The sequence below is a fragment of the Musca autumnalis genome, unplaced genomic scaffold (genome assembly GCF_047663935.1).
Source record: "Musca autumnalis isolate F117 unplaced genomic scaffold, ASM4766393v1 scaffold_3, whole genome shotgun sequence".
In the NCBI taxonomy this organism is placed as follows: Eukaryota; Metazoa; Arthropoda; class Insecta; order Diptera; family Muscidae; genus Musca; species Musca autumnalis.
The window spans coordinates 228,673,200-228,685,243 of NW_027411866.1; positions in this window are offsets into that span (position 1 = coordinate 228,673,200).

Here is a 12,044-nt window from a genome sequence, read left to right on the forward strand (position 1 = left end):
TGCTAAGAATTTTATATTTATGGTTACAGATTTCTTTTATTCAGAGACTCATATTGAAATTTCATTTGGAACATTTCTCTCTTTAACAATATTCCTAAAAAGTGAAGAATTTTGCTAGATTTTGATACAGTATGGAATTATGTAAAATTAACTGTCAAAAATAAAAACAAATAACTCCATCCTAATATACAGTGGCGGCCAGCTAATTAGGGACAATAAATTCAGTTTAAAAGATTACTCGATTTCATTTAAAAATGTGAAGATTTTAATGAAATAAATGTTGCATATAAGGTATTGGAATAAGCACTATCGAGTGAAGTCAAAACGTAAGGAGATTTCCCATAAGTGGGGGAAATACAACCCACTTTTCTAAAAATGGTCCATACTAACCTGGCCAGCTAATTAGGGACATTAGTAGTAAAATTAACTTTAAGGTTAATTGATGTATATTTTTATACAATAATTGCTCGAATAAAGATTCAGCTGATTTCATGCTTTACCCCCGCCGAAAGTCCTTTAAGGGCCGAAGTATTCATAATAAGGTGCTTTTTTTTGGTGCATTAACGGAAAATAAGGCCTAAAGCACCTTATTAGGGATTATAGTAATACTTCGGCCCATTAAAGGACTTTCGGCGGTGGTAAAGCATGAAATCAGTTGAATATACTATAAATTAACTAATACGAGCAATTATTGTATAAAAATATGTATCAATTAATCTTAAAGTTAATTTTACTACCAATGTCTCTAATTAGCTGGCCAGGCTAATATGGATCATTTTTAGAAAAGTGGGTTGTGCTTCCCCCATATATGTGGAATCTCAGAACGTTTTGACATTACTCGGTAGTGCTTATACCAATACATCTTATGCAAAATATATTTTTAAATGAAACCGAATAATCTATTAAACTGAACTTATTGTCCCTAATTAGCTGGCCACCACTGTATATAAATTTGTAATCTATTTTTTTTAGAAAACATATAGTGAAATTTTGTGTAGAATTTGTCATCTTTTGACGCTTTTTACCTAGAACCAAGTTTCATATTACTTTCACGTATCAACTCGAAAAAAGAAGGAAAAAAATGTCATCAACAAAATTGGAAATATTTTCATGTTTTTTCAGCAAAATTTATACTGATATTTTCATGCTTTAAAATGTAAATAGACATTTTATTTCTTTGGTGACCCATAGTGAAATTTGACGAAGAATATTTTTGTCTTTGACACCATCTCTCTAAAATTATGTTTTGTGGGACAATTTTGAATAAACTCAGATGAAGTCCGACTTTAACCCTAAAATGTGTTTTTCATTTTTAGAGATTCCTGGCGATTAGACAAGAGTTACAGATTTGGTGTATTCTGAGACCTATAGTAAAATTTTATGGCGAAGAATTTTGTAGAATATTTGGATTTGATACGATCACATTTTTAATGAGTTTTTGAAAGATTTTTGAAAAAAAAGGACAAAAAGACCCCTTTGATGAACCGCATGAAGGTTAACATTTTTAACAGAAATATTTCCCACAGCCTCCTATGTAAAGTTGCCAAAGACACTATATACCTAAAATGCAAGGATTCCAAGATATCTTAACTCGAATATTTCGAAAAAATTAAAAATGGGCGGAAATTGCCCAGCCTATTTTGGTTACTTTCCGACATAAACTTTAAAAACGCCGATACACATGTCTCATATTTTCAGCTGTACTTTCATAATGTACTCCATTTTCCTTGTCATTTTTTTTTTGTTTTTGTTGTCGCACAGTGTTATATGAGACGGTGGTGCAGTGGTAAGCATACTCTCTTTGCATTCTAAAGGTGCGGGTTCGCTTCTCAAGTCAGGCAACAAAACAACATCACATTTTTTAATGACAAAATTAACATAGGCGGATATTCCAAAGAATAAATTCTCTAAAAGAGGGCACTTAAAAAAATAAATAAAAAAAACGCCAACCCTCCTAATTGTGAGACCGGGCACTGTCGAAATGTTGTTTATTGCTGTAGTATGCAATACCAACAAATTAGTTATGTGTTTTTTCGTCGAGAATCGACGAACGCATAGCAGTGGGAAAGATTTGGTGCTCGTTTTTAGGTAGTGCCAAAGAAATTCTTGATCAGAGTGTTTCTTTGCTCACGTATCTATTTGAGCGGGCAATTGTCACTTGGGTATAAAAAGTTTCTTGTTGAAAAACAAGAAACGAGGGAACTGATGAAGATCTGTGGCGAGATCTGAAACTATAGTCTTCCCTGCCTTACCCCTTGGTAAACATCGCCAATTTTTTCCCACTAATAAATTAAAGTTGTTTTAATAAAATACTAAAACAACGACTATGGGATTAAGCCTGAATATTTTGAGAAACTAAATATACTTACTTACTTAGCTGGCCCATTACAGAACATTTGTTCTATAGGCCGAACTAAGAAAAGATCTCCAATTCTCTCTATTTGTTGCTTCGCTTTCTGGAATACCGCGCCTTTTCATCTCATTATCCACTTGTTTGCGCCATCTATTCCTTGGCCTTCCAATTCTGCGTGCACCGCCAAGCGGTCCGTGTTTATACACCTTTTTAGCGGGGTCATCATCGCTCATTCTTATGATATGGCCTAGCCAACGCAATCGCTGCATCTCGTTACGCTTAACTATATTGATGTCGACCAAGCACTGCCATGTCTGCTTGCGTAAGTACCCAGGCTTCGGAGCCATACATCAGCACGGGTAGTATCAGTGTTTTGTAGAGCATTATTTTTGTTTGACGAGATGTGCCTTTGTTTTTGAACTGCTTACTTAAACCAAAGTAGCATCTGTTGGCCAATACAATTCTTCTTTTTATTTCACAACTGATGTCGTTTGTTGTGTTTACGGAGGTGCCGAGGTAGACGAAGTCTTTTACTACCTCAATATTATAGGTACCAACTTCCACAGTCGGTCCGAGCTCAATGGACGCATTGCGCGTCGACACCATCAACTTGGTCTTCTCACCGTTTACCGCCAGACCCACTTTAGCAGATTCTCCTTCGACCTTCATAAAGGTATCAGTTACTTCTTTTACTGATCGGCCTATGATGTCTATATCATCAGCATAAGCAAGTAACATGTGACTATTGGTATATATTGTGTCACTTCTTTTGACGTTTTGACCTTTTCCAGCAGGATGTTAAAGAGATCACACGAAAGGCTGTCTCCTTGTCTGAAACCTCTTTTGGTACCAAACTCTTCGGAGAGGTTCTTTGCTATTTTAACTGAGGACCTCGTGTCAGTTAAAGTCATTTTGCAAAGACGGATGAGCTTTGCGGGGATACCAAATTCAGACATGGCTTGGAATACCTTGGAACGCAGCGGGCTGTCGAAGGCTGCTTTATAATCGACAAAAAGGTGGTAGGTGTCGATCTGCATCTCTTGGGTCTTCTCCAGGATTTGCCGCAGGGTAAATATCTGATCAATGGTGGACTTGCAAGGTCTAAAGCCGCATTGGTATGGTCCAATTATCTCGTTGACAATAGGCTTTAGTCGTTCGCACAATATCTCTGACACGATCTTGTAGGCAATAGGGAGTACACAGATGCCCCTATAGTTAGAGCATACAGTCTTATCTCCCTTCTTGTGGACGGGGCACAGGATACTCAGGTTCCAATCGTCGGGTACTCGTTCTTCCTGCCAGATGGTGCTAACTAGCTGATGAATACACCTTATCAGCGTGTCGCCTCCGGTTTTGAACAGCTCGGCTGGTAAGCCATCGGCCCCTACTGCCTTATTATTCTTCAGCCGATTTATTGCTGTCTTTACCTCATCTTGGCTGGGCGGTATACATTCAATACCATCTTCTGGGATTGGGACTGTGGTATCTTCGTCGCCTTCGCTGCTATTGGATACCAACAGATTTGAAAAATGTTCTTTCCATATCCTGAGTACACTATCTGTATCAGTTACCAAATTACCTTGCTGGTCTCTACAGGATGATGTGCCTGTACCAAAGCCATCAGTTTGATGCTTGACTCTTTGGTAGAATTTTCAGACTTCATTCTGGCTCCTGTACATCTCGATTTTTTTCACACTCCCGCTTTTCCATCTCTCTCTTTTTCCTGCGGAAAAGACGTTTCTCCTCCCTCCTTTTCTCGCGGTATCTCTCTCGTGCGCTACGCGTTGCTACGGATTGTAAAGTAGCCTTATATGCCGCATTTTTCTCTTCGGTGGCAGCACGACACTCCTCATCATACCATGGATTCCTTGGTGGAGGTCTCTGGTATCCAAGTATGGATTTTGCGGCTGTTTGCATGGAGTGGGCAATGCTTTGCCATTGCGCTGATATGTTATCGGGATGAGGAGTGCTTTGATTAAGCAATTGGGCTAGTTGAGTGGAATATGCTGTGGCTATCTGTTGTGATTGCAGCTTACCGATGTCTAACTTTCGTGTTGTGTCTGTTCGTACTTTGTTTGCTACGTTTAAGTGGGTGCGTACCTTTGCTGCAACAAGGTAGTGGTCCGAATCAATGTTTGCGCCTCGGAACGATCGTACATCCAACACGCTCGATGAATGTCTTCCATCTATCACAACATGATCAATTTGGTTTCTTGTTTTCTGATCTGGAGACAGCCAGGTGCCCTTATGAATATCGAGATGATTAAATCTGGTACTGCTAAATATGTTTCTTCTTTGGTCTGTTCGTCCTTGTCTTCAGTGGGAGCATGAGCGCAAATAAAGCTGATGTTGAAGAATTGAGCTTTTATTAGAATTGCAGCAAGTCTTTCATTCACTGGAGTGAAGCTGGATACCAGATGTTTTAGTCTCCGACTAACTACAAATCCGCAACCAAACTCATGCTTTACGTCATGGCAGCTATAATACAGCGCGTCACCTTTAGGTGTTGTTGTGACGCCTTTCCCAGTCCATCGTATTTCCTGTATGGCAGTAATATCGGCTTTGTACTTTCCAAGTACGTCTGCCAATGCGAAGACTGCACCTTCTCTATAAAGAGTGCGAACATTCCAGGTGCAGATTCGCAGATCATGGTCCTTAAAACGTTTTCGGGGTTCATCAACTTTAGAGGGGGTTGTTTTTCTTTTCTTTCGTTTTTTCATAGTAGGCTGTTTTTTCTAGGGGAGAGTTACTAGCCCGACGCCCAAACCCAAGTTTTTAACGTTCTTATGGGAGAACGCGCGGCACATGTTAAAAAAAATGTTGGGCGTATGAACCGACAAAAGTATGGATTAGATTAAAGCTCAAAAATTTGCGGGGATAACGATAAATAGGGCTTTTTTATCACACTAGACTACGAAAAACATAATATCGCTGTAAACAGTGCCACTAGGAAAACTTTCGGTAAAAATGTCGAAAGTATCCTCGAACTTTGTGTGGATAGTACCACAGGGATTGGACAGATAGGACCCAAATTTAACTAAGTTTCGACAATATTTAGAGATCCAAAGTTTGGACCAAATCGGTTGCTAGGCCTATGCGATATCGCACTTACCATTTTAGCGAATATTTTCGAACTTCTGTGGGGGAGATACCGGAAGGAGTGGACCTATTACCACCACCTTCGAATTTCATCTGATATTCGAAGAAATATTATAATATCCAAAGTGTGGACGAACGCAGTATTCGGTTCGAGCTCTCCAGCCACTACATATGGTGCCATAGGGGTTTTTTATAACTTTCGGGCTGTTTTCTCAAAAAGTATGAACTTGCCCCTAAAAAAACTTTTACTGTCGTAATTGAGGCAGGAAATACAAGTTGCTTCAACAAGTTGCAAAGTGATTCGAGAGCAGGTCTTAAAGTGAATTTATCCATATTCGAACTTGATCTATATAATAGGATGTGTAAAGTATGGACTAAATCGGTCACTCCCATCAAGAGTTATCGTGCGCACAAATTTTCCGAACATTTTTGAACTTTTGTGGTGGAGGTACTTGAAGGAGTGGACCGATATGGCTTATCTTCGAACTTAAACTAAGTTTTCCCCTGATGAAACTTGTACCGTCGCATGGGGGCAGTGATACAAGTTGCTACAACAGAAATCAAAGCGATTCGTGCGCTGGTCCTAAACTGAACTTTTCCAAAATTTTTTGTGGGAGGTACCCGAAGGAGTGGACCGATTTTCGAACTATTGTGTGGGTACCTGAAGGAGTGAACCGATATCGCATATCTTCGAACTTAAACTAAGTTTGGACAAAATATTATGAATGCCAAATTTGTGATCGAATCGGCAGATCCGTTCGAGAGTTATCTTGCGCTCCAACCACTACACACGGTGTCATAGGGGTTTTTTGAAACTTTCAGGGTTTTTTGAAACTGATGAAACTTGTATCGCCGTATGGAGGCAGTGCATACAAGTTGTTAGAACAAAAATCAAAACGATTCGTGAGCTGGCCCTAAACCGAACTTTTCCGAAATTTTGTGTGGGAGGTACCCGAAGGAGTGGACAGATTGAGTCCATATTGGATCCTCATCTCAGTCTGGTAGACATTTCACGATGTGCAAAATATGGACCAAATCAGTTACTCCCTTCAAGAGTTATCGTGCGCACAAATTTTCCGAACATTTTCTAACTTTTGTGGGGAAGGTACCTGAAGGAGTGAACCGATATGGCCCATCTTCGAACTTAAACTAAGTTTAGGCAAAATATTACGATACTCAAAATTTGGTTCGAATCGGTTGATCCGTTCGAGAGTTATAGTGCGCACCAGCCAGACAGACAGACGGACGGACATTCCTAAATCGACTCCAAATTGTCTGAAATGGATTTCGTCCAAACATACTTAGGGTCTAAAACCATTATTTCTATTAGGCACATTTTGCCAGTATGAAAGTGTATATCACCAACATTTTTGAAAATTTAACATAGCTGAAGCCAAGGTTTACCCTTTTGGACAGGCGAATTGTGATTGTATATTATACAAATTAACTATTTTTGGATAAAATTTAATGTTTTTGGACGCGGCAAAAAATATTGGCCATAAAAGATAATTTGCGTGGAAGCTGTGGCTATATTTACGTTAAAAAATGGGTAAACATGGGTTGAAGCCAACATGTCTTTTTTTGTTTTCTCCCGATTTGTGAGTAAACCACACTTCTCTCGATTTTCCTGTCAAGGTAAAAGTAGAAGCAAACTAAGTAAGAATCATCTCACTAAATGATGCTGACATTTTGAAGCCAGATTTACAGTGTTTTTTGAAATTTTCTTTTAATTTCATTCCGCAAACAGGTTTTTGAAAAAATCATATATAGGATTGTAGTACTTGCGTTTCTGAGTTATTTGATACGTACATTGTGAATGTAGTATGCATTAGATTTCATAGAAATCGGCATCCAAATGCGGAAATTTTGTGCGAACATTTTTCTAAAAATCATATTTTTCGGGTCTAATATTCGCAATTGTCTCTAGAATACCTCGTACTCCATTGCACATTTTAGTTTTTTAAGTTCCGGATCCAATAAATCATTCCTCGTGAAAATCCATCTACTAAAACGCGAGTTACGAGAAATGCCAAAGTAGAAAAATAACCTAAAATTGTTTTTGAAAATATCGCGTATTTTTTCACGTTTTCTGCGGATCGTTTCCACTGCAATGAAAAAACTAGCGCAGCATCTTCGTTTTAGCGGAAACAGAGATTTGAAAGCTTCACTGATAAGGAAGCTTCATTCATTTTATCCCAAAAAATAGTGTGTGATGCTACATCCACGGTTTTTGATTGATCGCCTTCAAATAGATATATATCGATGTAGATTTTCATGGTGGACACTGAAACCGGATGCGGACAAAAATTGTATGCACTTTGTGCAAATTAGCGATATTTTATAGGTTTTTTAATGCTAAGATGCAGCCGATGCCACATCTTAGAGTCCAAATTAAATTTCGAAAAATATATACAACTTAAAAGAACATGAAAATCACATGCGGACAAAATGATTTTGATAATTACGCGATTTACACGTATTTAAAAATGCATATAAATTAAAATGGGTTATTTGACCTCTTTTTCCATTTCAGAATTACCTTCCCTAATGGGAAAGCTTTAATATGAATGTCAATAAAGCAAAATCCGTCTATTTTATTGGGAGATTTAAGCAAAATGAAGGAAGAATCCCTATAGATTTTTCCAATATTTTCTACTACGTAATGCACGAGAAAAAATATTTTTTCAAACAAAAAATTATTTTTTTTGACCAAAATATGTGCTTATTTTGGCTGTAACATCGAAACTATAACACCAATCTGTATGATTGTAGTCTCATTTGATTCGCCGTGAAGTTTTGATCCACAACAAATGTTTATGTAATTTTATGACCATTAAATGGGCCTTAATTTTGAAAAAAGTTGACTTATATTCAATAATTTATCAATTGTATGTACATTCCGCGAATTCTGCGTAACATTTTCCATGTATTCTGCAATCACTTCGAGAGAACTTTTTTGTAACAATTGTGCTCATTAAAATAATTAGCGTTTATATAATATTTTCTTTCTTCAAAAGCGAAATAAAAGCGCCATAACTTTTGTCCGCAACAACCAAAAATTGGCTTGCGACCAGATTCGTACTGGGAATTTTTTTCTTAACCTACATATCAAAAATCGTTGATGTAGCGCGAAAAAATGTATCCTTTTTTTCTGAAATGGAATATGAAATAATTGACAATATTCGTGATATGCCCTCGTTAGCATAAATACTGAGGGTAAACAAAATACATAGAAAAACATTAAAAATATATATTTTTTTAATTCCAAGAACTATCGCTGAAATGATATCCAAGAAGTGTCGCTGGAGTAACTTCCAAGACGACACGCGGGGGTGTTTCATTTCTTCACAACCGAGTTCACTTCTGGGTGACTTCCGCGACTATCGCCGCGACTGTTTTTATAGTCTAGGCGCCACGCCTAAGTCACTACCGCGATAGTTTTTGCTTGCAGTGTATTTTTCTATTGCATACTTAAGGGAATGTCATTGTGTGAGTGCATGGTTTTTCAATGGGTTAAATTTTGTGAGTAAAGAGAGAGAAACTCTCTTTGCTTCACCATCATAGATCGAACAGACACTTTGGTAAATTTTAGCTAATTTACAGAGCTCAGAGACATCATCCTCTACTTTCAATTTCTGCTGGTTGATTACTCGGGAGAAGAACTAACTTCCCAGTACCCTGCAAACATTTGGACGAATTATTATTATGTTTCGCTGTTGTTAGTGTAGCCGAATAATATATTATTCTTTTGAACCCCGATCACGCGATTGTTACTAAAATGTTTAATTTGGTTCCATATAATTCTCACTTCTACATAACTTTGATATAAATGGCACGTATAATATTATGGGTATTGACAAACACAACACATGTCCGGGTTTTGCCAAATGAAATGAAGAAAGTGAATGGAACCAATATACAATCACTACAACATAAGAATAATTAAAAATTATAACAAATCAGAAAACAAAACAAAAAGGGTAAAAATCAAAGACAACAATTGAAACAAACAAGAAACAAAGAAGAATGAAAAATAAATGTTCTTTAATTTTTTCTTTATATTTTTTCTTCTTCTTAAGTTCTTCCATATGATTCGTCAGTGAATCCTGGTCGCGATTCGCATTGCATAAACACTTACTTTAGGTTGGTAATTCGCGAAAGATTTTTAAGGGACATCGCCTGCGACTAATTGATCTTCCAGGAGAATCGCGAATTTTTCTTACGCAATAGAAAATGTTTGCAGGGTTGTGGCTGCAAAAATCACCGTTGAACAAGATGATCGTCATACCAACCTATGTGATCCAAGATGCAGGTAACTGACGCTCGAGACGAAAGAAACAAATGACTAGAAAACCTAAAAAGCGGCGACTTAACACGGGCACTGAAAAACTGTGATCAACGATTAAATCGCTTTCCATCTCTGGTTGGAGGAACGACCAGACATCTGTTATATTTGGCTACGCCTGTCGATTAAACAGGTAGTTTGTGGAGCAACCGTATAGTGATGGGCGGATAGAAAAGTTTCGTGTCGCATTTTAATTTTCCTAGCCGAGGATAAGCTACCACAGATCTCCAGTGCAAAAGTCGCAGTAGTCATTCGGAAAGCTAAATCATTCAAAACAATTAACCCCAGGCGAATCTCCTGGGTAATTTTAAAGCATTCAACTCATCCAGACTATTTAAACGAAGTCCTCTATTTGTCGTTAGTCAGTTAGTTCGGAAGACTGTAAAATTTACAAGAAGATCACACTACTGAAACCTGGAAAAGGTGCGAGTAGCAAAGGAAGTAACCAAATTGTCGATCTCCCGTAAGGTTTCCGGTAGCAGTATAGTACTACCACTGCCCTTCACGACATAACCACAAATATTAGCAGAGGACTCAATCTGTATAAGCAATGTGTGGAAGGGTTCCCGTGGATAGATCAGCCACCCATCCACTTTAAGAACCTTAGTTCCATCAGCCTCCATCCGAGCTTGAAACCTTGAATCCTAAACTATGTGTTTGGTGGTTAGTCATATGTGGAGTTCAGGAACCCTATTTTAAATCCCCGTAGGGTGAAATAGGAAGTTCCCTGAGGCGTGGTGATATCGCCGGATTTTTTTTTAATTTGCCTTTCTGGATACTGCAGTCTCGGCCCAAAAATAGGTAAAATATACATACTGCATTCACAAGGTTTGCGTTTTAATCCCTGACCTGAACATAAAACTTTTAGACGGTGGCAAATCCCCTCAGTGTAATGTGTAATACTAATTCTGGTCAGAAGTAACTCGTCTTTATACCCTACACTATAATAAGGTGGGTATATTAAGTTTGTCATTTCGTTTGTAACTCATTGAAATAATCATTTGTATATATACATATTCTTGATCAGCGTAAAATTCTAAATCGGTTTGCCCATGATCACTGTAGAGTCTGCCATATTTTGAGCCAGAGCGCTATATTTTTGCACCCGAGTATTTTTTTCAAGTTTGGTTAGGTCAAGTTTGAAGATGGACTATATGGGACCATGTTTATGAATTTTAACTACAATTTCTAACATAGCTAGCTGTAGTTAGACATTTGAGGTTATTAGGGGTCACAACACTTCTCCACCAAAAACTGTCAAGATGTTGTCATGTTAAGGTATAGCCCCCATATAACGATACCTCCCGATTGTCGTACTTTTGAGGACTTTCGCTTCCATTTTTAACAGAACTAGCTGTAATTTGACATTTGAGGTTATTAAGGGTCACAACACACCAAAAACTATCAACATAGGTCCATGTTTAGGTATAGCCCCCATATAACGGTACCTCTCGATTTTCGGTATTTTGAGGATTTAAGCTAAAATTTTTAACAGATCTAGCTAGTAAACGTTTGAGGTTCTAAGGGGTCACAACACTTCTCCCCCAACAACTGGAGACATAGGTCCATGTTTAGGTATAGCCCCCATATAACGGTACCTCAGGATTTTAGCTAAAAAAGTTAACCGACTAGCTGTAATTTGATAGTTGAAATTCTTAGGGGTCACAACACATCTCCGCCAAAAGTTGCCAACATAGGTCCATGTTTAAGTATGGCCTCATTTAAGGGTATCTCCCGATTTTCGGATTTTGAGGATTTTGGCTAAAATTTTTTACCGAACTAGCTGTAATTTTGACGTTTAAGGTTCATAGGGATCATAACAATTGTTAGAATAGGTCCATGTTTAGGCATAGCCCCAATATAAGGGTACGATTTTTAACCGAACTAACTGTGATCTGACGTTTGAGGTTCTTAGGGATCATAACAATTCTTCACCAAAACTTGTTAACATTGGCCCATGTTTAGACATAGCCCCCCATATAAGGGTTCCTCTATACTTTCGGTATTTTGAGAATTTTAGCTACAATTTTTAACCGAACTTGCTGAAATTTGACATTTGAGATTCTAAGGGGGCCCCCATATAGCGGTACCTGCCAATTTTCGGTATCTTTAAGCTACAATTTTTAAGCGAACTAGCTGTAAGTTAATGTTTGAGGTTCCTAGGGGTCACAGCACTTCTTCATCAAAAATTTTAAACATAAGTCCATGTTTAGGTGAAGGTATTTTGAAGATGTTAGCTACAAATTA